The 22,736-nt window shown below is 35.5% G+C and overlaps 19 non-coding genes across 19 annotated transcripts; all 19 read left to right on the top strand.

The window, feature by feature from the left end:
• Window positions 1–168: 168 nt before the first annotated feature.
• Window positions 169–361, top strand: LOC139507837 (U2 spliceosomal RNA). Its single transcript, XR_011660881.1, has one exon. It is a non-coding gene; the product is annotated as a U2 spliceosomal RNA (small nuclear RNA).
• A 993-nt stretch (window positions 362–1,354) lies between these two features.
• Window positions 1,355–1,547, top strand: LOC139507836 (U2 spliceosomal RNA). Its single transcript, XR_011660880.1, has one exon. It is a non-coding gene; the product is annotated as a U2 spliceosomal RNA (small nuclear RNA).
• Window positions 1,548–2,540: 993 nt separating this feature from the next.
• Window positions 2,541–2,733, top strand: LOC139507835 (U2 spliceosomal RNA). The gene has a single exon (XR_011660878.1). It is a non-coding gene; the product is annotated as a U2 spliceosomal RNA (small nuclear RNA).
• Window positions 2,734–3,726: 993 nt separating this feature from the next.
• LOC139507898 (U2 spliceosomal RNA) lies at window positions 3,727–3,919 on the top strand. The gene has a single exon (XR_011660940.1). It is a non-coding gene; the product is annotated as a U2 spliceosomal RNA (small nuclear RNA).
• A 993-nt stretch (window positions 3,920–4,912) lies between these two features.
• LOC139507838 (U2 spliceosomal RNA) lies at window positions 4,913–5,105 on the top strand. Its single transcript, XR_011660882.1, has one exon. It is a non-coding gene; the product is annotated as a U2 spliceosomal RNA (small nuclear RNA).
• Window positions 5,106–6,098: 993 nt separating this feature from the next.
• LOC139507895 (U2 spliceosomal RNA) lies at window positions 6,099–6,291 on the top strand. The gene has a single exon (XR_011660939.1). It is a non-coding gene; the product is annotated as a U2 spliceosomal RNA (small nuclear RNA).
• Window positions 6,292–7,284: 993 nt separating this feature from the next.
• Window positions 7,285–7,477, top strand: LOC139507894 (U2 spliceosomal RNA). The gene has a single exon (XR_011660938.1). It is a non-coding gene; the product is annotated as a U2 spliceosomal RNA (small nuclear RNA).
• A 993-nt stretch (window positions 7,478–8,470) lies between these two features.
• LOC139507893 (U2 spliceosomal RNA) lies at window positions 8,471–8,663 on the top strand. Its single transcript, XR_011660937.1, has one exon. It is a non-coding gene; the product is annotated as a U2 spliceosomal RNA (small nuclear RNA).
• A 993-nt stretch (window positions 8,664–9,656) lies between these two features.
• On the top strand, window positions 9,657–9,849 carry LOC139507892 (U2 spliceosomal RNA). The gene has a single exon (XR_011660936.1). It is a non-coding gene; the product is annotated as a U2 spliceosomal RNA (small nuclear RNA).
• A 993-nt stretch (window positions 9,850–10,842) lies between these two features.
• Window positions 10,843–11,035, top strand: LOC139507890 (U2 spliceosomal RNA). The gene has a single exon (XR_011660933.1). It is a non-coding gene; the product is annotated as a U2 spliceosomal RNA (small nuclear RNA).
• Window positions 11,036–12,028: 993 nt separating this feature from the next.
• LOC139507889 (U2 spliceosomal RNA) lies at window positions 12,029–12,221 on the top strand. Its single transcript, XR_011660932.1, has one exon. It is a non-coding gene; the product is annotated as a U2 spliceosomal RNA (small nuclear RNA).
• Window positions 12,222–13,214: 993 nt separating this feature from the next.
• LOC139507888 (U2 spliceosomal RNA) lies at window positions 13,215–13,407 on the top strand. The gene has a single exon (XR_011660931.1). It is a non-coding gene; the product is annotated as a U2 spliceosomal RNA (small nuclear RNA).
• A 993-nt stretch (window positions 13,408–14,400) lies between these two features.
• On the top strand, window positions 14,401–14,593 carry LOC139507887 (U2 spliceosomal RNA). Its single transcript, XR_011660930.1, has one exon. It is a non-coding gene; the product is annotated as a U2 spliceosomal RNA (small nuclear RNA).
• Window positions 14,594–15,586: 993 nt separating this feature from the next.
• LOC139507886 (U2 spliceosomal RNA) lies at window positions 15,587–15,779 on the top strand. Its single transcript, XR_011660929.1, has one exon. It is a non-coding gene; the product is annotated as a U2 spliceosomal RNA (small nuclear RNA).
• Window positions 15,780–16,772: 993 nt separating this feature from the next.
• LOC139507884 (U2 spliceosomal RNA) lies at window positions 16,773–16,965 on the top strand. Its single transcript, XR_011660928.1, has one exon. It is a non-coding gene; the product is annotated as a U2 spliceosomal RNA (small nuclear RNA).
• Window positions 16,966–17,958: 993 nt separating this feature from the next.
• LOC139507883 (U2 spliceosomal RNA) lies at window positions 17,959–18,151 on the top strand. The gene has a single exon (XR_011660927.1). It is a non-coding gene; the product is annotated as a U2 spliceosomal RNA (small nuclear RNA).
• A 993-nt stretch (window positions 18,152–19,144) lies between these two features.
• Window positions 19,145–19,337, top strand: LOC139507882 (U2 spliceosomal RNA). Its single transcript, XR_011660926.1, has one exon. It is a non-coding gene; the product is annotated as a U2 spliceosomal RNA (small nuclear RNA).
• Window positions 19,338–20,330: 993 nt separating this feature from the next.
• Window positions 20,331–20,523, top strand: LOC139507881 (U2 spliceosomal RNA). The gene has a single exon (XR_011660925.1). It is a non-coding gene; the product is annotated as a U2 spliceosomal RNA (small nuclear RNA).
• A 993-nt stretch (window positions 20,524–21,516) lies between these two features.
• On the top strand, window positions 21,517–21,709 carry LOC139507880 (U2 spliceosomal RNA). Its single transcript, XR_011660924.1, has one exon. It is a non-coding gene; the product is annotated as a U2 spliceosomal RNA (small nuclear RNA).
• Window positions 21,710–22,736: the final 1,027 nt, after the last annotated feature.

Below are 22,736 nucleotides of genomic sequence, written 5' to 3'. Positions count from 1 at the left end.
AGAAATCGTTTCATGCTGTCAGGTATTTGAAGCAAATCAAGATCTCGTGTTTCGTGTGCTTTTTGTATATAAATTTGCAAAAGTTGTGTAGCTTTGGTTAAAATTAAAACACCGTGTTTGAGTAAGAAATAGGATTTGTAGGCTTTGGAAACTCGGAGAGATTTGAGTATCGCTTCTCGGCCTTTTGGCTAAGATCAAAGTGTAGTATCTGTTCTTATCAGCTTAATATCTGATACGTACCCCATGTGGGTACTTCGATATTAAACTGATTTTTGCAACTAGGTGAGATGTTAGGTGCTTGCACCGCTCTTGCCACGAGTTGGCCTGGTATTGCAGTACCTCCAGGATCGGCTCACTCCCCTATTTGGGGAGAAAATAAATTAAAATAGAAAAGTAGCTTTCCCTTCAATAGCCTGCGAAACAGCCCCAGTAAAATATTCTCTAATGCTTTTCACTGCTACATGTGTACTTTTTCTATATATCTTTCTTAGTATTCTTTTTAAGGAGTTTGTGTAAATTGTATAGTTTTACTCATTGTTGTAAATAATTTTACTTCTCGTGCATGTGAAATAAGTTGCATTTTATTTTATGTCTGTTCTCTAAAAAGTTATTTTCTTTCCTTGTAATGTAATATTTTTGTTGTCGCTTTCTTGTATTTATAACAGCACATGTCAGTGTAATAATGTATTCTCGTTCCTAAAAAGAAACTATGAATTTTTAGCGTTACGGAAAAACGCGGGGAAAAGAATTACGTCCCCTTCTACTGTTTCAATCATCGTTAATAGCGACGTCGCCTCAGAACGAGGGCAAACGATGGAAACTGCAGTCGGCCGGTAAGTTTTTTCCTCCTTCTAAAATTTATTTAAAAATAGCTGTACCGGTCAATTCCTTAAAAAAAAATAGAACAGATGAACTGTTTATATTTGTGTTAACTAAACGAGACAGTGAAAAGTCCGTGCAGATTGTGAAAAAGCGTTGAATTTATTTTGTGATTAAAGAAATTTCCTAGAAATTTCCTAGGCTTTAAAAACTGCGTTCGTCGGACCTAGGATGAATCAACATGATCATGTTATTTCGTTCGATTAAGATTAAATACGTATACGTATGATATACGTTTAAAAATGTATTCTCGCGACTTGCCGTATTTCACAAGCCGCTTTTTATTTTCACACCCGTTTTGTCATGCAGAAATCGTTTCATGCTGTCAGGTATTTGAAGCAAATCAAGATCTCGTGTTTCGTGTGCTTTTTGTATATAAATTTGCAAAAGTTGTGTAGCTTTGGTTAAAATTAAAACACCGTGTTTGAGTAAGAAATAGGATTTGTAGGCTTTGGAAACTCGGAGAGATTTGAGTATCGCTTCTCGGCCTTTTGGCTAAGATCAAAGTGTAGTATCTGTTCTTATCAGCTTAATATCTGATACGTACCCCATGTGGGTACTTCGATATTAAACTGATTTTTGCAACTAGGTGAGATGTTAGGTGCTTGCACCGCTCTTGCCACGAGTTGGCCTGGTATTGCAGTACCTCCAGGATCGGCTCACTCCCCTATTTGGGGAGAAAATAAATTAAAATAGAAAAGTAGCTTTCCCTTCAATAGCCTGCGAAACAGCCCCAGTAAAATATTCTCTAATGCTTTTCACTGCTACATGTGTACTTTTTCTATATATCTTTCTTAGTATTCTTTTTAAGGAGTTTGTGTAAATTGTATAGTTTTACTCATTGTTGTAAATAATTTTACTTCTCGTGCATGTGAAATAAGTTGCATTTTATTTTATGTCTGTTCTCTAAAAAGTTATTTTCTTTCCTTGTAATGTAATATTTTTGTTGTCGCTTTCTTGTATTTATAACAGCACATGTCAGTGTAATAATGTATTCTCGTTCCTAAAAAGAAACTATGAATTTTTAGCGTTACGGAAAAACGCGGGGAAAAGAATTACGTCCCCTTCTACTGTTTCAATCATCGTTAATAGCGACGTCGCCTCAGAACGAGGGCAAACGATGGAAACTGCAGTCGGCCGGTAAGTTTTTTCCTCCTTCTAAAATTTATTTAAAAATAGCTGTACCGGTCAATTCCTTAAAAAAAAATAGAACAGATGAACTGTTTATATTTGTGTTAACTAAACGAGACAGTGAAAAGTCCGTGCAGATTGTGAAAAAGCGTTGAATTTATTTTGTGATTAAAGAAATTTCCTAGAAATTTCCTAGGCTTTAAAAACTGCGTTCGTCGGACCTAGGATGAATCAACATGATCATGTTATTTCGTTCGATTAAGATTAAATACGTATACGTATGATATACGTTTAAAAATGTATTCTCGCGACTTGCCGTATTTCACAAGCCGCTTTTTATTTTCACACCCGTTTTGTCATGCAGAAATCGTTTCATGCTGTCAGGTATTTGAAGCAAATCAAGATCTCGTGTTTCGTGTGCTTTTTGTATATAAATTTGCAAAAGTTGTGTAGCTTTGGTTAAAATTAAAACACCGTGTTTGAGTAAGAAATAGGATTTGTAGGCTTTGGAAACTCGGAGAGATTTGAGTATCGCTTCTCGGCCTTTTGGCTAAGATCAAAGTGTAGTATCTGTTCTTATCAGCTTAATATCTGATACGTACCCCATGTGGGTACTTCGATATTAAACTGATTTTTGCAACTAGGTGAGATGTTAGGTGCTTGCACCGCTCTTGCCACGAGTTGGCCTGGTATTGCAGTACCTCCAGGATCGGCTCACTCCCCTATTTGGGGAGAAAATAAATTAAAATAGAAAAGTAGCTTTCCCTTCAATAGCCTGCGAAACAGCCCCAGTAAAATATTCTCTAATGCTTTTCACTGCTACATGTGTACTTTTTCTATATATCTTTCTTAGTATTCTTTTTAAGGAGTTTGTGTAAATTGTATAGTTTTACTCATTGTTGTAAATAATTTTACTTCTCGTGCATGTGAAATAAGTTGCATTTTATTTTATGTCTGTTCTCTAAAAAGTTATTTTCTTTCCTTGTAATGTAATATTTTTGTTGTCGCTTTCTTGTATTTATAACAGCACATGTCAGTGTAATAATGTATTCTCGTTCCTAAAAAGAAACTATGAATTTTTAGCGTTACGGAAAAACGCGGGGAAAAGAATTACGTCCCCTTCTACTGTTTCAATCATCGTTAATAGCGACGTCGCCTCAGAACGAGGGCAAACGATGGAAACTGCAGTCGGCCGGTAAGTTTTTTCCTCCTTCTAAAATTTATTTAAAAATAGCTGTACCGGTCAATTCCTTAAAAAAAAATAGAACAGATGAACTGTTTATATTTGTGTTAACTAAACGAGACAGTGAAAAGTCCGTGCAGATTGTGAAAAAGCGTTGAATTTATTTTGTGATTAAAGAAATTTCCTAGAAATTTCCTAGGCTTTAAAAACTGCGTTCGTCGGACCTAGGATGAATCAACATGATCATGTTATTTCGTTCGATTAAGATTAAATACGTATACGTATGATATACGTTTAAAAATGTATTCTCGCGACTTGCCGTATTTCACAAGCCGCTTTTTATTTTCACACCCGTTTTGTCATGCAGAAATCGTTTCATGCTGTCAGGTATTTGAAGCAAATCAAGATCTCGTGTTTCGTGTGCTTTTTGTATATAAATTTGCAAAAGTTGTGTAGCTTTGGTTAAAATTAAAACACCGTGTTTGAGTAAGAAATAGGATTTGTAGGCTTTGGAAACTCGGAGAGATTTGAGTATCGCTTCTCGGCCTTTTGGCTAAGATCAAAGTGTAGTATCTGTTCTTATCAGCTTAATATCTGATACGTACCCCATGTGGGTACTTCGATATTAAACTGATTTTTGCAACTAGGTGAGATGTTAGGTGCTTGCACCGCTCTTGCCACGAGTTGGCCTGGTATTGCAGTACCTCCAGGATCGGCTCACTCCCCTATTTGGGGAGAAAATAAATTAAAATAGAAAAGTAGCTTTCCCTTCAATAGCCTGCGAAACAGCCCCAGTAAAATATTCTCTAATGCTTTTCACTGCTACATGTGTACTTTTTCTATATATCTTTCTTAGTATTCTTTTTAAGGAGTTTGTGTAAATTGTATAGTTTTACTCATTGTTGTAAATAATTTTACTTCTCGTGCATGTGAAATAAGTTGCATTTTATTTTATGTCTGTTCTCTAAAAAGTTATTTTCTTTCCTTGTAATGTAATATTTTTGTTGTCGCTTTCTTGTATTTATAACAGCACATGTCAGTGTAATAATGTATTCTCGTTCCTAAAAAGAAACTATGAATTTTTAGCGTTACGGAAAAACGCGGGGAAAAGAATTACGTCCCCTTCTACTGTTTCAATCATCGTTAATAGCGACGTCGCCTCAGAACGAGGGCAAACGATGGAAACTGCAGTCGGCCGGTAAGTTTTTTCCTCCTTCTAAAATTTATTTAAAAATAGCTGTACCGGTCAATTCCTTAAAAAAAAATAGAACAGATGAACTGTTTATATTTGTGTTAACTAAACGAGACAGTGAAAAGTCCGTGCAGATTGTGAAAAAGCGTTGAATTTATTTTGTGATTAAAGAAATTTCCTAGAAATTTCCTAGGCTTTAAAAACTGCGTTCGTCGGACCTAGGATGAATCAACATGATCATGTTATTTCGTTCGATTAAGATTAAATACGTATACGTATGATATACGTTTAAAAATGTATTCTCGCGACTTGCCGTATTTCACAAGCCGCTTTTTATTTTCACACCCGTTTTGTCATGCAGAAATCGTTTCATGCTGTCAGGTATTTGAAGCAAATCAAGATCTCGTGTTTCGTGTGCTTTTTGTATATAAATTTGCAAAAGTTGTGTAGCTTTGGTTAAAATTAAAACACCGTGTTTGAGTAAGAAATAGGATTTGTAGGCTTTGGAAACTCGGAGAGATTTGAGTATCGCTTCTCGGCCTTTTGGCTAAGATCAAAGTGTAGTATCTGTTCTTATCAGCTTAATATCTGATACGTACCCCATGTGGGTACTTCGATATTAAACTGATTTTTGCAACTAGGTGAGATGTTAGGTGCTTGCACCGCTCTTGCCACGAGTTGGCCTGGTATTGCAGTACCTCCAGGATTGGCTCACTCCCCTATTTGGGGAGAAAATAAATTAAAATAGAAAAGTAGCTTTCCCTTCAATAGCCTGCGAAACAGCCCCAGTAAAATATTCTCTAATGCTTTTCACTGCTACATGTGTACTTTTTCTATATATCTTTCTTAGTATTCTTTTTAAGGAGTTTGTGTAAATTGTATAGTTTTACTCATTGTTGTAAATAATTTTACTTCTCGTGCATGTGAAATAAGTTGCATTTTATTTTATGTCTGTTCTCTAAAAAGTTATTTTCTTTCCTTGTAATGTAATATTTTTGTTGTCGCTTTCTTGTATTTATAACAGCACATGTCAGTGTAATAATGTATTCTCGTTCCTAAAAAGAAACTATGAATTTTTAGCGTTACGGAAAAACGCGGGGAAAAGAATTACGTCCCCTTCTACTGTTTCAATCATCGTTAATAGCGACGTCGCCTCAGAACGAGGGCAAACGATGGAAACTGCAGTCGGCCGGTAAGTTTTTTCCTCCTTCTAAAATTTATTTAAAAATAGCTGTACCGGTCAATTCCTTAAAAAAAAATAGAACAGATGAACTGTTTATATTTGTGTTAACTAAACGAGACAGTGAAAAGTCCGTGCAGATTGTGAAAAAGCGTTGAATTTATTTTGTGATTAAAGAAATTTCCTAGAAATTTCCTAGGCTTTAAAAACTGCGTTCGTCGGACCTAGGATGAATCAACATGATCATGTTATTTCGTTCGATTAAGATTAAATACGTATACGTATGATATACGTTTAAAAATGTATTCTCGCGACTTGCCGTATTTCACAAGCCGCTTTTTATTTTCACACCCGTTTTGTCATGCAGAAATCGTTTCATGCTGTCAGGTATTTGAAGCAAATCAAGATCTCGTGTTTCGTGTGCTTTTTGTATATAAATTTGCAAAAGTTGTGTAGCTTTGGTTAAAATTAAAACACCGTGTTTGAGTAAGAAATAGGATTTGTAGGCTTTGGAAACTCGGAGAGATTTGAGTATCGCTTCTCGGCCTTTTGGCTAAGATCAAAGTGTAGTATCTGTTCTTATCAGCTTAATATCTGATACGTACCCCATGTGGGTACTTCGATATTAAACTGATTTTTGCAACTAGGTGAGATGTTAGGTGCTTGCACCGCTCTTGCCACGAGTTGGCCTGGTATTGCAGTACCTCCAGGATCGGCTCACTCCCCTATTTGGGGAGAAAATAAATTAAAATAGAAAAGTAGCTTTCCCTTCAATAGCCTGCGAAACAGCCCCAGTAAAATATTCTCTAATGCTTTTCACTGCTACATGTGTACTTTTTCTATATATCTTTCTTAGTATTCTTTTTAAGGAGTTTGTGTAAATTGTATAGTTTTACTCATTGTTGTAAATAATTTTACTTCTCGTGCATGTGAAATAAGTTGCATTTTATTTTATGTCTGTTCTCTAAAAAGTTATTTTCTTTCCTTGTAATGTAATATTTTTGTTGTCGCTTTCTTGTATTTATAACAGCACATGTCAGTGTAATAATGTATTCTCGTTCCTAAAAAGAAACTATGAATTTTTAGCGTTACGGAAAAACGCGGGGAAAAGAATTACGTCCCCTTCTACTGTTTCAATCATCGTTAATAGCGACGTCGCCTCAGAACGAGGGCAAACGATGGAAACTGCAGTCGGCCGGTAAGTTTTTTCCTCCTTCTAAAATTTATTTAAAAATAGCTGTACCGGTCAATTCCTTAAAAAAAAATAGAACAGATGAACTGTTTATATTTGTGTTAACTAAACGAGACAGTGAAAAGTCCGTGCAGATTGTGAAAAAGCGTTGAATTTATTTTGTGATTAAAGAAATTTCCTAGAAATTTCCTAGGCTTTAAAAACTGCGTTCGTCGGACCTAGGATGAATCAACATGATCATGTTATTTCGTTCGATTAAGATTAAATACGTATACGTATGATATACGTTTAAAAATGTATTCTCGCGACTTGCCGTATTTCACAAGCCGCTTTTTATTTTCACACCCGTTTTGTCATGCAGAAATCGTTTCATGCTGTCAGGTATTTGAAGCAAATCAAGATCTCGTGTTTCGTGTGCTTTTTGTATATAAATTTGCAAAAGTTGTGTAGCTTTGGTTAAAATTAAAACACCGTGTTTGAGTAAGAAATAGGATTTGTAGGCTTTGGAAACTCGGAGAGATTTGAGTATCGCTTCTCGGCCTTTTGGCTAAGATCAAAGTGTAGTATCTGTTCTTATCAGCTTAATATCTGATACGTACCCCATGTGGGTACTTCGATATTAAACTGATTTTTGCAACTAGGTGAGATGTTAGGTGCTTGCACCGCTCTTGCCACGAGTTGGCCTGGTATTGCAGTACCTCCAGGATCGGCTCACTCCCCTATTTGGGGAGAAAATAAATTAAAATAGAAAAGTAGCTTTCCCTTCAATAGCCTGCGAAACAGCCCCAGTAAAATATTCTCTAATGCTTTTCACTGCTACATGTGTACTTTTTCTATATATCTTTCTTAGTATTCTTTTTAAGGAGTTTGTGTAAATTGTATAGTTTTACTCATTGTTGTAAATAATTTTACTTCTCGTGCATGTGAAATAAGTTGCATTTTATTTTATGTCTGTTCTCTAAAAAGTTATTTTCTTTCCTTGTAATGTAATATTTTTGTTGTCGCTTTCTTGTATTTATAACAGCACATGTCAGTGTAATAATGTATTCTCGTTCCTAAAAAGAAACTATGAATTTTTAGCGTTACGGAAAAACGCGGGGAAAAGAATTACGTCCCCTTCTACTGTTTCAATCATCGTTAATAGCGACGTCGCCTCAGAACGAGGGCAAACGATGGAAACTGCAGTCGGCCGGTAAGTTTTTTCCTCCTTCTAAAATTTATTTAAAAATAGCTGTACCGGTCAATTCCTTAAAAAAAAATAGAACAGATGAACTGTTTATATTTGTGTTAACTAAACGAGACAGTGAAAAGTCCGTGCAGATTGTGAAAAAGCGTTGAATTTATTTTGTGATTAAAGAAATTTCCTAGAAATTTCCTAGGCTTTAAAAACTGCGTTCGTCGGACCTAGGATGAATCAACATGATCATGTTATTTCGTTCGATTAAGATTAAATACGTATACGTATGATATACGTTTAAAAATGTATTCTCGCGACTTGCCGTATTTCACAAGCCGCTTTTTATTTTCACACCCGTTTTGTCATGCAGAAATCGTTTCATGCTGTCAGGTATTTGAAGCAAATCAAGATCTCGTGTTTCGTGTGCTTTTTGTATATAAATTTGCAAAAGTTGTGTAGCTTTGGTTAAAATTAAAACACCGTGTTTGAGTAAGAAATAGGATTTGTAGGCTTTGGAAACTCGGAGAGATTTGAGTATCGCTTCTCGGCCTTTTGGCTAAGATCAAAGTGTAGTATCTGTTCTTATCAGCTTAATATCTGATACGTACCCCATGTGGGTACTTCGATATTAAACTGATTTTTGCAACTAGGTGAGATGTTAGGTGCTTGCACCGCTCTTGCCACGAGTTGGCCTGGTATTGCAGTACCTCCAGGATCGGCTCACTCCCCTATTTGGGGAGAAAATAAATTAAAATAGAAAAGTAGCTTTCCCTTCAATAGCCTGCGAAACAGCCCCAGTAAAATATTCTCTAATGCTTTTCACTGCTACATGTGTACTTTTTCTATATATCTTTCTTAGTATTCTTTTTAAGGAGTTTGTGTAAATTGTATAGTTTTACTCATTGTTGTAAATAATTTTACTTCTCGTGCATGTGAAATAAGTTGCATTTTATTTTATGTCTGTTCTCTAAAAAGTTATTTTCTTTCCTTGTAATGTAATATTTTTGTTGTCGCTTTCTTGTATTTATAACAGCACATGTCAGTGTAATAATGTATTCTCGTTCCTAAAAAGAAACTATGAATTTTTAGCGTTACGGAAAAACGCGGGGAAAAGAATTACGTCCCCTTCTACTGTTTCAATCATCGTTAATAGCGACGTCGCCTCAGAACGAGGGCAAACGATGGAAACTGCAGTCGGCCGGTAAGTTTTTTCCTCCTTCTAAAATTTATTTAAAAATAGCTGTACCGGTCAATTCCTTAAAAAAAAATAGAACAGATGAACTGTTTATATTTGTGTTAACTAAACGAGACAGTGAAAAGTCCGTGCAGATTGTGAAAAAGCGTTGAATTTATTTTGTGATTAAAGAAATTTCCTAGAAATTTCCTAGGCTTTAAAAACTGCGTTCGTCGGACCTAGGATGAATCAACATGATCATGTTATTTCGTTCGATTAAGATTAAATACGTATACGTATGATATACGTTTAAAAATGTATTCTCGCGACTTGCCGTATTTCACAAGCCGCTTTTTATTTTCACACCCGTTTTGTCATGCAGAAATCGTTTCATGCTGTCAGGTATTTGAAGCAAATCAAGATCTCGTGTTTCGTGTGCTTTTTGTATATAAATTTGCAAAAGTTGTGTAGCTTTGGTTAAAATTAAAACACCGTGTTTGAGTAAGAAATAGGATTTGTAGGCTTTGGAAACTCGGAGAGATTTGAGTATCGCTTCTCGGCCTTTTGGCTAAGATCAAAGTGTAGTATCTGTTCTTATCAGCTTAATATCTGATACGTACCCCATGTGGGTACTTCGATATTAAACTGATTTTTGCAACTAGGTGAGATGTTAGGTGCTTGCACCGCTCTTGCCACGAGTTGGCCTGGTATTGCAGTACCTCCAGGATCGGCTCACTCCCCTATTTGGGGAGAAAATAAATTAAAATAGAAAAGTAGCTTTCCCTTCAATAGCCTGCGAAACAGCCCCAGTAAAATATTCTCTAATGCTTTTCACTGCTACATGTGTACTTTTTCTATATATCTTTCTTAGTATTCTTTTTAAGGAGTTTGTGTAAATTGTATAGTTTTACTCATTGTTGTAAATAATTTTACTTCTCGTGCATGTGAAATAAGTTGCATTTTATTTTATGTCTGTTCTCTAAAAAGTTATTTTCTTTCCTTGTAATGTAATATTTTTGTTGTCGCTTTCTTGTATTTATAACAGCACATGTCAGTGTAATAATGTATTCTCGTTCCTAAAAAGAAACTATGAATTTTTAGCGTTACGGAAAAACGCGGGGAAAAGAATTACGTCCCCTTCTACTGTTTCAATCATCGTTAATAGCGACGTCGCCTCAGAACGAGGGCAAACGATGGAAACTGCAGTCGGCCGGTAAGTTTTTTCCTCCTTCTAAAATTTATTTAAAAATAGCTGTACCGGTCAATTCCTTAAAAAAAAATAGAACAGATGAACTGTTTATATTTGTGTTAACTAAACGAGACAGTGAAAAGTCCGTGCAGATTGTGAAAAAGCGTTGAATTTATTTTGTGATTAAAGAAATTTCCTAGAAATTTCCTAGGCTTTAAAAACTGCGTTCGTCGGACCTAGGATGAATCAACATGATCATGTTATTTCGTTCGATTAAGATTAAATACGTATACGTATGATATACGTTTAAAAATGTATTCTCGCGACTTGCCGTATTTCACAAGCCGCTTTTTATTTTCACACCCGTTTTGTCATGCAGAAATCGTTTCATGCTGTCAGGTATTTGAAGCAAATCAAGATCTCGTGTTTCGTGTGCTTTTTGTATATAAATTTGCAAAAGTTGTGTAGCTTTGGTTAAAATTAAAACACCGTGTTTGAGTAAGAAATAGGATTTGTAGGCTTTGGAAACTCGGAGAGATTTGAGTATCGCTTCTCGGCCTTTTGGCTAAGATCAAAGTGTAGTATCTGTTCTTATCAGCTTAATATCTGATACGTACCCCATGTGGGTACTTCGATATTAAACTGATTTTTGCAACTAGGTGAGATGTTAGGTGCTTGCACCGCTCTTGCCACGAGTTGGCCTGGTATTGCAGTACCTCCAGGATCGGCTCACTCCCCTATTTGGGGAGAAAATAAATTAAAATAGAAAAGTAGCTTTCCCTTCAATAGCCTGCGAAACAGCCCCAGTAAAATATTCTCTAATGCTTTTCACTGCTACATGTGTACTTTTTCTATATATCTTTCTTAGTATTCTTTTTAAGGAGTTTGTGTAAATTGTATAGTTTTACTCATTGTTGTAAATAATTTTACTTCTCGTGCATGTGAAATAAGTTGCATTTTATTTTATGTCTGTTCTCTAAAAAGTTATTTTCTTTCCTTGTAATGTAATATTTTTGTTGTCGCTTTCTTGTATTTATAACAGCACATGTCAGTGTAATAATGTATTCTCGTTCCTAAAAAGAAACTATGAATTTTTAGCGTTACGGAAAAACGCGGGGAAAAGAATTACGTCCCCTTCTACTGTTTCAATCATCGTTAATAGCGACGTCGCCTCAGAACGAGGGCAAACGATGGAAACTGCAGTCGGCCGGTAAGTTTTTTCCTCCTTCTAAAATTTATTTAAAAATAGCTGTACCGGTCAATTCCTTAAAAAAAAATAGAACAGATGAACTGTTTATATTTGTGTTAACTAAACGAGACAGTGAAAAGTCCGTGCAGATTGTGAAAAAGCGTTGAATTTATTTTGTGATTAAAGAAATTTCCTAGAAATTTCCTAGGCTTTAAAAACTGCGTTCGTCGGACCTAGGATGAATCAACATGATCATGTTATTTCGTTCGATTAAGATTAAATACGTATACGTATGATATACGTTTAAAAATGTATTCTCGCGACTTGCCGTATTTCACAAGCCGCTTTTCATTTTCACACCCGTTTTGTCATGCAGAAATCGTTTCATGCTGTCAGGTATTTGAAGCAAATCAAGATCTCGTGTTTCGTGTGCTTTTTGTATATAAATTTGCAAAAGTTGTGTAGCTTTGGTTAAAATTAAAACACCGTGTTTGAGTAAGAAATAGGATTTGTAGGCTTTGGAAACTCGGAGAGATTTGAGTATCGCTTCTCGGCCTTTTGGCTAAGATCAAAGTGTAGTATCTGTTCTTATCAGCTTAATATCTGATACGTACCCCATGTGGGTACTTCGATATTAAACTGATTTTTGCAACTAGGTGAGATGTTAGGTGCTTGCACCGCTCTTGCCACGAGTTGGCCTGGTATTGCAGTACCTCCAGGATCGGCTCACTCCCCTATTTGGGGAGAAAATAAATTAAAATAGAAAAGTAGCTTTCCCTTCAATAGCCTGCGAAACAGCCCCAGTAAAATATTCTCTAATGCTTTTCACTGCTACATGTGTACTTTTTCTATATATCTTTCTTAGTATTCTTTTTAAGGAGTTTGTGTAAATTGTATAGTTTTACTCATTGTTGTAAATAATTTTACTTCTCGTGCATGTGAAATAAGTTGCATTTTATTTTATGTCTGTTCTCTAAAAAGTTATTTTCTTTCCTTGTAATGTAATATTTTTGTTGTCGCTTTCTTGTATTTATAACAGCACATGTCAGTGTAATAATGTATTCTCGTTCCTAAAAAGAAACTATGAATTTTTAGCGTTACGGAAAAACGCGGGGAAAAGAATTACGTCCCCTTCTACTGTTTCAATCATCGTTAATAGCGACGTCGCCTCAGAACGAGGGCAAACGATGGAAACTGCAGTCGGCCGGTAAGTTTTTTCCTCCTTCTAAAATTTATTTAAAAATAGCTGTACCGGTCAATTCCTTAAAAAAAAATAGAACAGATGAACTGTTTATATTTGTGTTAACTAAACGAGACAGTGAAAAGTCCGTGCAGATTGTGAAAAAGCGTTGAATTTATTTTGTGATTAAAGAAATTTCCTAGAAATTTCCTAGGCTTTAAAAACTGCGTTCGTCGGACCTAGGATGAATCAACATGATCATGTTATTTCGTTCGATTAAGATTAAATACGTATACGTATGATATACGTTTAAAAATGTATTCTCGCGACTTGCCGTATTTCACAAGCCGCTTTTCATTTTCACACCCGTTTTGTCATGCAGAAATCGTTTCATGCTGTCAGGTATTTGAAGCAAATCAAGATCTCGTGTTTCGTGTGCTTTTTGTATATAAATTTGCAAAAGTTGTGTAGCTTTGGTTAAAATTAAAACACCGTGTTTGAGTAAGAAATAGGATTTGTAGGCTTTGGAAACTCGGAGAGATTTGAGTATCGCTTCTCGGCCTTTTGGCTAAGATCAAAGTGTAGTATCTGTTCTTATCAGCTTAATATCTGATACGTACCCCATGTGGGTACTTCGATATTAAACTGATTTTTGCAACTAGGTGAGATGTTAGGTGCTTGCACCGCTCTTGCCACGAGTTGGCCTGGTATTGCAGTACCTCCAGGATCGGCTCACTCCCCTATTTGGGGAGAAAATAAATTAAAATAGAAAAGTAGCTTTCCCTTCAATAGCCTGCGAAACAGCCCCAGTAAAATATTCTCTAATGCTTTTCACTGCTACATGTGTACTTTTTCTATATATCTTTCTTAGTATTCTTTTTAAGGAGTTTGTGTAAATTGTATAGTTTTACTCATTGTTGTAAATAATTTTACTTCTCGTGCATGTGAAATAAGTTGCATTTTATTTTATGTCTGTTCTCTAAAAAGTTATTTTCTTTCCTTGTAATGTAATATTTTTGTTGTCGCTTTCTTGTATTTATAACAGCACATGTCAGTGTAATAATGTATTCTCGTTCCTAAAAAGAAACTATGAATTTTTAGCGTTACGGAAAAACGCGGGGAAAAGAATTACGTCCCCTTCTACTGTTTCAATCATCGTTAATAGCGACGTCGCCTCAGAACGAGGGCAAACGATGGAAACTGCAGTCGGCCGGTAAGTTTTTTCCTCCTTCTAAAATTTATTTAAAAATAGCTGTACCGGTCAATTCCTTAAAAAAAAATAGAACAGATGAACTGTTTATATTTGTGTTAACTAAACGAGACAGTGAAAAGTCCGTGCAGATTGTGAAAAAGCGTTGAATTTATTTTGTGATTAAAGAAATTTCCTAGAAATTTCCTAGGCTTTAAAAACTGCGTTCGTCGGACCTAGGATGAATCAACATGATCATGTTATTTCGTTCGATTAAGATTAAATACGTATACGTATGATATACGTTTAAAAATGTATTCTCGCGACTTGCCGTATTTCACAAGCCGCTTTTCATTTTCACACCCGTTTTGTCATGCAGAAATCGTTTCATGCTGTCAGGTATTTGAAGCAAATCAAGATCTCGTGTTTCGTGTGCTTTTTGTATATAAATTTGCAAAAGTTGTGTAGCTTTGGTTAAAATTAAAACACCGTGTTTGAGTAAGAAATAGGATTTGTAGGCTTTGGAAACTCGGAGAGATTTGAGTATCGCTTCTCGGCCTTTTGGCTAAGATCAAAGTGTAGTATCTGTTCTTATCAGCTTAATATCTGATACGTACCCCATGTGGGTACTTCGATATTAAACTGATTTTTGCAACTAGGTGAGATGTTAGGTGCTTGCACCGCTCTTGCCACGAGTTGGCCTGGTATTGCAGTACCTCCAGGATCGGCTCACTCCCCTATTTGGGGAGAAAATAAATTAAAATAGAAAAGTAGCTTTCCCTTCAATAGCCTGCGAAACAGCCCCAGTAAAATATTCTCTAATGCTTTTCACTGCTACATGTGTACTTTTTCTATATATCTTTCTTAGTATTCTTTTTAAGGAGTTTGTGTAAATTGTATAGTTTTACTCATTGTTGTAAATAATTTTACTTCTCGTGCATGTGAAATAAGTTGCATTTTATTTTATGTCTGTTCTCTAAAAAGTTATTTTCTTTCCTTGTAATGTAATATTTTTGTTGTCGCTTTCTTGTATTTATAACAGCACATGTCAGTGTAATAATGTATTCTCGTTCCTAAAAAGAAACTATGAATTTTTAGCGTTACGGAAAAACGCGGGGAAAAGAATTACGTCCCCTTCTACTGTTTCAATCATCGTTAATAGCGACGTCGCCTCAGAACGAGGGCAAACGATGGAAACTGCAGTCGGCCGGTAAGTTTTTTCCTCCTTCTAAAATTTATTTAAAAATAGCTGTACCGGTCAATTCCTTAAAAAAAAATAGAACAGATGAACTGTTTATATTTGTGTTAACTAAACGAGACAGTGAAAAGTCCGTGCAGATTGTGAAAAAGCGTTGAATTTATTTTGTGATTAAAGAAATTTCCTAGAAATTTCCTAGGCTTTAAAAACTGCGTTCGTCGGACCTAGGATGAATCAACATGATCATGTTATTTCGTTCGATTAAGATTAAATACGTATACGTATGATATACGTTTAAAAATGTATTCTCGCGACTTGCCGTATTTCACAAGCCGCTTTTTATTTTCACACCCGTTTTGTCATGCAGAAATCGTTTCATGCTGTCAGGTATTTGAAGCAAATCAAGATCTCGTGTTTCGTGTGCTTTTTGTATATAAATTTGCAAAAGTTGTGTAGCTTTGGTTAAAATTAAAACACCGTGTTTGAGTAAGAAATAGGATTTGTAGGCTTTGGAAACTCGGAGAGATTTGAGTATCGCTTCTCGGCCTTTTGGCTAAGATCAAAGTGTAGTATCTGTTCTTATCAGCTTAATATCTGATACGTACCCCATGTGGGTACTTCGATATTAAACTGATTTTTGCAACTAGGTGAGATGTTAGGTGCTTGCACCGCTCTTGCCACGAGTTGGCCTGGTATTGCAGTACCTCCAGGATCGGCTCACTCCCCTATTTGGGGAGAAAATAAATTAAAATAGAAAAGTAGCTTTCCCTTCAATAGCCTGCGAAACAGCCCCAGTAAAATATTCTCTAATGCTTTTCACTGCTACATGTGTACTTTTTCTATATATCTTTCTTAGTATTCTTTTTAAGGAGTTTGTGTAAATTGTATAGTTTTACTCATTGTTGTAAATAATTTTACTTCTCGTGCATGTGAAATAAGTTGCATTTTATTTTATGTCTGTTCTCTAAAAAGTTATTTTCTTTCCTTGTAATGTAATATTTTTGTTGTCGCTTTCTTGTATTTATAACAGCACATGTCAGTGTAATAATGTATTCTCGTTCCTAAAAAGAAACTATGAATTTTTAGCGTTACGGAAAAACGCGGGGAAAAGAATTACGTCCCCTTCTACTGTTTCAATCATCGTTAATAGCGACGTCGCCTCAGAACGAGGGCAAACGATGGAAACTGCAGTCGGCCGGTAAGTTTTTTCCTCCTTCTAAAATTTATTTAAAAATAGCTGTACCGGTCAATTCCTTAAAAAAAAATAGAACAGATGAACTGTTTATATTTGTGTTAACTAAACGAGACAGTGAAAAGTCCGTGCAGATTGTGAAAAAGCGTTGAATTTATTTTGTGATTAAAGAAATTTCCTAGAAATTTCCTAGGCTTTAAAAACTGCGTTCGTCGGACCTAGGATGAATCAACATGATCATGTTATTTCGTTCGATTAAGATTAAATACGTATACGTATGATATACGTTTAAAAATGTATTCTCGCGACTTGCCGTATTTCACAAGCCGCTTTTTATTTTCACACCCGTTTTGTCATGCAGAAATCGTTTCATGCTGTCAGGTATTTGAAGCAAATCAAGATCTCGTGTTTCGTGTGCTTTTTGTATATAAATTTGCAAAAGTTGTGTAGCTTTGGTTAAAATTAAAACACCGTGTTTGAGTAAGAAATAGGATTTGTAGGCTTTGGAAACTCGGAGAGATTTGAGTATCGCTTCTCGGCCTTTTGGCTAAGATCAAAGTGTAGTATCTGTTCTTATCAGCTTAATATCTGATACGTACCCCATGTGGGTACTTCGATATTAAACTGATTTTTGCAACTAGGTGAGATGTTAGGTGCTTGCACCGCTCTTGCCACGAGTTGGCCTGGTATTGCAGTACCTCCAGGATCGGCTCACTCCCCTATTTGGGGAGAAAATAAATTAAAATAGAAAAGTAGCTTTCCCTTCAATAGCCTGCGAAACAGCCCCAGTAAAATATTCTCTAATGCTTTTCACTGCTACATGTGTACTTTTTCTATATATCTTTCTTAGTATTCTTTTTAAGGAGTTTGTGTAAATTGTATAGTTTTACTCATTGTTGTAAATAATTTTACTTCTCGTGCATGTGAAATAAGTTGCATTTTATTTTATGTCTGTTCTCTAAAAAGTTATTTTCTTTCCTTGTAATGTAATATTTTTGTTGTCGCTTTCTTGTATTTATAACAGCACATGTCAGTGTAATAATGTATTCTCGTTCCTAAAAAGAAACTATGAATTTTTAGCGTTACGGAAAAACGCGGGGAAAAGAATTACGTCCCCTTCTACTGTTTCAATCATCGTTAATAGCGACGTCGCCTCAGAACGAGGGCAAACGATGGAAACTGCAGTCGGCCGGTAAGTTTTTTCCTCCTTCTAAAATTTATTTAAAAATAGCTGTACCGGTCAATTCCTTAAAAAAAAATAGAACAGATGAACTGTTTATATTTGTGTTAACTAAACGAGACAGTGAAAAGTCCGTGCAGATTGTGAAAAAGCGTTGAATTTATTTTGTGATTAAAGAAATTTCCTAGAAATTTCCTAGGCTTTAAAAACTGCGTTCGTCGGACCTAGGATGAATCAACATGATCATGTTATTTCGTTCGATTAAGATTAAATACGTATACGTATGATATACGTTTAAAAATGTATTCTCGCGACTTGCCGTATTTCACAAGCCGCTTTTTATTTTCACACCCGTTTTGTCATGCAGAAATCGTTTCATGCTGTCAGGTATTTGAAGCAAATCAAGATCTCGTGTTTCGTGTGCTTTTTGTATATAAATTTGCAAAAGTTGTGTAGCTTTGGTTAAAATTAAAACACCGTGTTTGAGTAAGAAATAGGATTTGTAGGCTTTGGAAACTCGGAGAGATTTGAGTATCGCTTCTCGGCCTTTTGGCTAAGATCAAAGTGTAGTATCTGTTCTTATCAGCTTAATATCTGATACGTACCCCATGTGGGTACTTCGATATTAAACTGATTTTTGCAACTAGGTGAGATGTTAGGTGCTTGCACCGCTCTTGCCACGAGTTGGCCTGGTATTGCAGTACCTCCAGGATCGGCTCACTCCCCTATTTGGGGAGAAAATAAATTAAAATAGAAAAGTAGCTTTCCCTTCAATAGCCTGCGAAACAGCCCCAGTAAAATATTCTCTAATGCTTTTCACTGCTACATGTGTACTTTTTCTATATATCTTTCTTAGTATTCTTTTTAAGGAGTTTGTGTAAATTGTATAGTTTTACTCATTGTTGTAAATAATTTTACTTCTCGTGCATGTGAAATAAGTTGCATTTTATTTTATGTCTGTTCTCTAAAAAGTTATTTTCTTTCCTTGTAATGTAATATTTTTGTTGTCGCTTTCTTGTATTTATAACAGCACATGTCAGTGTAATAATGTATTCTCGTTCCTAAAAAGAAACTATGAATTTTTAGCGTTACGGAAAAACGCGGGGAAAAGAATTACGTCCCCTTCTACTGTTTCAATCATCGTTAATAGCGACGTCGCCTCAGAACGAGGGCAAACGATGGAAACTGCAGTCGGCCGGTAAGTTTTTTCCTCCTTCTAAAATTTATTTAAAAATAGCTGTACCGGTCAATTCCTTAAAAAAAAATAGAACAGATGAACTGTTTATATTTGTGTTAACTAAACGAGACAGTGAAAAGTCCGTGCAGATTGTGAAAAAGCGTTGAATTTATTTTGTGATTAAAGAAATTTCCTAGAAATTTCCTAGGCTTTAAAAACTGCGTTCGTCGGACCTAGGATGAATCAACATGATCATGTTATTTCGTTCGATTAAGATTAAATACGTATACGTATGATATACGTTTAAAAATGTATTCTCGCGACTTGCCGTATTTCACAAGCCGCTTTTTATTTTCACACCCGTTTTGTCATGCAGAAATCGTTTCATGCTGTCAGGTATTTGAAGCAAATCAAGATCTCGTGTTTCGTGTGCTTTTTGTATATAAATTTGCAAAAGTTGTGTAGCTTTGGTTAAAATTAAAACACCGTGTTTGAGTAAGAAATAGGATTTGTAGGCTTTGGAAACTCGGAGAGATTTGAGTATCGCTTCTCGGCCTTTTGGCTAAGATCAAAGTGTAGTATCTGTTCTTATCAGCTTAATATCTGATACGTACCCCATGTGGGTACTTCGATATTAAACTGATTTTTGCAACTAGGTGAGATGTTAGGTGCTTGCACCGCTCTTGCCACGAGTTGGCCTGGTATTGCAGTACCTCCAGGATCGGCTCACTCCCCTATTTGGGGAGAAAATAAATTAAAATAGAAAAGTAGCTTTCCCTTCAATAGCCTGCGAAACAGCCCCAGTAAAATATTCTCTAATGCTTTTCACTGCTACATGTGTACTTTTTCTATATATCTTTCTTAGTATTCTTTTTAAGGAGTTTGTGTAAATTGTATAGTTTTACTCATTGTTGTAAATAATTTTACTTCTCGTGCATGTGAAATAAGTTGCATTTTATTTTATGTCTGTTCTCTAAAAAGTTATTTTCTTTCCTTGTAATGTAATATTTTTGTTGTCGCTTTCTTGTATTTATAACAGCACATGTCAGTGTAATAATGTATTCTCGTTCCTAAAAAGAAACTATGAATTTTTAGCGTTACGGAAAAACGCGGGGAAAAGAATTACGTCCCCTTCTACTGTTTCAATCATCGTTAATAGCGACGTCGCCTCAGAACGAGGGCAAACGATGGAAACTGCAGTCGGCCGGTAAGTTTTTTCCTCCTTCTAAAATTTATTTAAAAATAGCTGTACCGGTCAATTCCTTAAAAAAAAATAGAACAGATGAACTGTTTATATTTGTGTTAACTAAACGAGACAGTGAAAAGTCCGTGCAGATTGTGAAAAAGCGTTGAATTTATTTTGTGATTAAAGAAATTTCCTAGAAATTTCCTAGGCTTTAAAAACTGCGTTCGTCGGACCTAGGATGAATCAACATGATCATGTTATTTCGTTCGATTAAGATTAAATACGTATACGTATGATATACGTTTAAAAATGTATTCTCGCGACTTGCCGTATTTCACAAGCCGCTTTTTATTTTCACACCCGTTTTGTCATGCAGAAATCGTTTCATGCTGTCAGGTATTTGAAGCAAATCAAGATCTCGTGTTTCGTGTGCTTTTTGTATATAAATTTGCAAAAGTTGTGTAGCTTTGGTTAAAATTAAAACACCGTGTTTGAGTAAGAAATAGGATTTGTAGGCTTTGGAAACTCGGAGAGATTTGAGTATCGCTTCTCGGCCTTTTGGCTAAGATCAAAGTGTAGTATCTGTTCTTATCAGCTTAATATCTGATACGTACCCCATGTGGGTACTTCGATATTAAACTGATTTTTGCAACTAGGTGAGATGTTAGGTGCTTGCACCGCTCTTGCCACGAGTTGGCCTGGTATTGCAGTACCTCCAGGATCGGCTCACTCCCCTATTTGGGGAGAAAATAAATTAAAATAGAAAAGTAGCTTTCCCTTCAATAGCCTGCGAAACAGCCCCAGTAAAATATTCTCTAATGCTTTTCACTGCTACATGTGTACTTTTTCTATATATCTTTCTTAGTATTCTTTTTAAGGAGTTTGTGTAAATTGTATAGTTTTACTCATTGTTGTAAATAATTTTACTTCTCGTGCATGTGAAATAAGTTGCATTTTATTTTATGTCTGTTCTCTAAAAAGTTATTTTCTTTCCTTGTAATGTAATATTTTTGTTGTCGCTTTCTTGTATTTATAACAGCACATGTCAGTGTAATAATGTATTCTCGTTCCTAAAAAGAAACTATGAATTTTTAGCGTTACGGAAAAACGCGGGGAAAAGAATTACGTCCCCTTCTACTGTTTCAATCATCGTTAATAGCGACGTCGCCTCAGAACGAGGGCAAACGATGGAAACTGCAGTCGGCCGGTAAGTTTTTTCCTCCTTCTAAAATTTATTTAAAAATAGCTGTACCGGTCAATTCCTTAAAAAAAAATAGAACAGATGAACTGTTTATATTTGTGTTAACTAAACGAGACAGTGAAAAGTCCGTGCAGATTGTGAAAAAGCGTTGAATTTATTTTGTGATTAAAGAAATTTCCTAGAAATTTCCTAGGCTTTAAAAACTGCGTTCGTCGGACCTAGGATGAATCAACATGATCATGTTATTTCGTTCGATTAAGATTAAATACGTATACGTATGATATACGTTTAAAAATGTATTCTCGCGACTTGCCGTATTTCACAAGCCGCTTTTTATTTTCACACCCGTTTTGTCATGCAGAAATCGTTTCATGCTGTCAGGTATTTGAAGCAAATCAAGATCTCGTGTTTCGTGTGCTTTTTGTATATAAATTTGCAAAAGTTGTGTAGCTTTGGTTAAAATTAAAACACCGTGTTTGAGTAAGAAATAGGATTTGTAGGCTTTGGAAACTCGGAGAGATTTGAGTATCGCTTCTCGGCCTTTTGGCTAAGATCAAAGTGTAGTATCTGTTCTTATCAGCTTAATATCTGATACGTACCCCATGTGGGTACTTCGATATTAAACTGATTTTTGCAACTAGGTGAGATGTTAGGTGCTTGCACCGCTCTTGCCACGAGTTGGCCTGGTATTGCAGTACCTCCAGGATCGGCTCACTCCCCTATTTGGGGAGAAAATAAATTAAAATAGAAAAGTAGCTTTCCCTTCAATAGCCTGCGAAACAGCCCCAGTAAAATATTCTCTAATGCTTTTCACTGCTACATGTGTACTTTTTCTATATATCTTTCTTAGTATTCTTTTTAAGGAGTTTGTGTAAATTGTATAGTTTTACTCATTGTTGTAAATAATTTTACTTCTCGTGCATGTGAAATAAGTTGCATTTTATTTTATGTCTGTTCTCTAAAAAGTTATTTTCTTTCCTTGTAATGTAATATTTTTGTTGTCGCTTTCTTGTATTTATAACAGCACATGTCAGTGTAATAATGTATTCTCGTTCCTAAAAAGAAACTATGAATTTTTAGCGTTACGGAAAAACGCGGGGAAAAGAATTACGTCCCCTTCTACTGTTTCAATCATCGTTAATAGCGACGTCGCCTCAGAACGAGGGCAAACGATGGAAACTGCAGTCGGCCGGTAAGTTTTTTCCTCCTTCTAAAATTTATTTAAAAATAGCTGTACCGGTCAATTCCTTAAAAAAAAATAGAACAGATGAACTGTTTATATTTGTGTTAACTAAACGAGACAGTGAAAAGTCCGTGCAGATTGTGAAAAAGCGTTGAATTTATTTTGTGATTAAAGAAATTTCCTAGAAATTTCCTAGGCTTTAAAAACTGCGTTCGTCGGACCTAGGATGAATCAACATGATCATGTTATTTCGTTCGATTAAGATTAAATACGTATACGTATGATATACGTTTAAAAATGTATTCTCGCGACTTGCCGTATTTCACAAGCCGCTTTTTATTTTCACACCCGTTTTGTCATGCAGAAATCGTTTCATGCTGTCAGGTATTTGAAGCAAATCAAGATCTCGTGTTTCGTGTGCTTTTTGTATATAAATTTGCAAAAGTTGTGTAGCTTTGGTTAAAATTAAAACACCGTGTTTGAGTAAGAAATAGGATTTGTAGGCTTTGGAAACTCGGAGAGATTTGAGTATCGCTTCTCGGCCTTTTGGCAAAGATTAAAGCG

This window comes from Mytilus edulis, unplaced genomic scaffold (assembly GCF_963676685.1).
Source record: "Mytilus edulis unplaced genomic scaffold, xbMytEdul2.2 SCAFFOLD_172, whole genome shotgun sequence".
Classification (NCBI taxonomy): domain Eukaryota; kingdom Metazoa; phylum Mollusca; class Bivalvia; order Mytilida; family Mytilidae; genus Mytilus; species Mytilus edulis.
The sequence above is the reverse complement of the archived record's forward strand: the minus strand, read 5'-3'. Positions and strand labels throughout refer to the sequence as shown.